We start from the raw sequence: 1356 nt of genomic DNA, 5'->3' as shown, positions 1-1356 counted from the left end.
GCCCGCACCCCCGTCCGCCGCCCCCCAGCCCCGGCCCCGGCCCCGCTCACCTGCGGACCCGGGCGCCGCCGCCACCGCCGGAAGTGCCGCCTCTCTCCGCGGGATCGGACCGCGCCGGGCCGCCTTCCCCAGCCACTTCCGGGACGCTCTAGGCCGCCCGGAGGACTGACTCGGTCTCTCGGTGGCCTTGCGGGCCCCCTGGCGCTGCGGGGCCCGTGGGTGGGGCGTGGGCGGCCCTCCCTGTGCACCTGTGCATCTGTGCACCTGCGGGACGGGCGCAGGGCCCTTGGAGGCTGGAGTTTTGCGTGAGTGGAGCCCTGTGCCGAGGGACATGGGGGCCTTGCAGGCCCGGGCAGGGTTGGCAGGAGGACTGCGATGCAGTCACCTTTCCTCGGTGAAATCCAATGACCAGCGCGGTTTTCTTCCCACTCATGCTCCTGTCTGGCTGGCGCCTTACCCACACCTGATTAGCAGGGTTTGGATGTTGACGTTTGAGACTTTAGAGCTGATGAGAGTCACACTTGACCTGATGCAGTCAGGAGTTGAGACTTTGGGGGACCTTGGGATGCGGGGAATGTCTTTTCCATGTGGGACAAACGTGAGCCTTTGGAGACCAGAGTGCAGCTGTGACGGCTGAATAAAGCAACCCCTCCCTGGCCCAGACCCTCATTCCCGGGAACCTATGAGTACCTGACCTCAGGTGGCAACAGGGGCTTTGCTGTGTGATCAAGTTAAGATTCTTGAGATGGGGAAGGGGGTGGGGGGGGGGCAGGAGGGCAGTGTGATCGCAAGGTCCCTGTAAGAGGGCGGAAGGAGGGACAGAGTTCCGAAGACAGCGTGCTGCGGGACGCAGCGGGGGGGGGGGGGGGGGGGGGGGGGGGGGGGGGAAGGGAATGTGACAACAGATCCGAGTGTGTGCTTTGTCTCCGGAGGATCCGTATTCCTTCCTGGAGCCTCTGGGAGGATCCAGCGCTGCTGACACCTTTGTGTTCTGTTTTAGGCCTCCGGGTGTAGGGTCGTTTGTTAGAGCAGCCACAGGGGCCTTGACAGACCTCCATGGCTTCCTCTGGCGTCCGTCGTTTCTCCCCTGGGCTCCCAGCGTGCTGTGGCCCCAGACCCTCCTTCCTTGCCCCCCACTGAGGATTACTGACCAGAGAAGGCTCTCCCCTTCTCCCCACACCCACTCCCTGGGTGACCTCCACTCCCATGGCAATACCAACAAGGGCCGGCAGCTCCCACATCTCGGTGTCCAGCCAGGACCCCTCTTGAGGATTCTAGGTGCCTGTGTTCTTCCCGGCCTCCCCATGAGGACCTTTGTGAGACTTCATGCCCAACGTTTCTAGACCTGAGCCTGTG

The sequence above is a fragment of the Suricata suricatta genome, chromosome 15 (genome assembly GCF_006229205.1).
Source record: "Suricata suricatta isolate VVHF042 chromosome 15, meerkat_22Aug2017_6uvM2_HiC, whole genome shotgun sequence".
Classification (NCBI taxonomy): domain Eukaryota; kingdom Metazoa; phylum Chordata; class Mammalia; order Carnivora; family Herpestidae; genus Suricata; species Suricata suricatta.
This window is presented reverse-complemented; position numbering follows the sequence as displayed.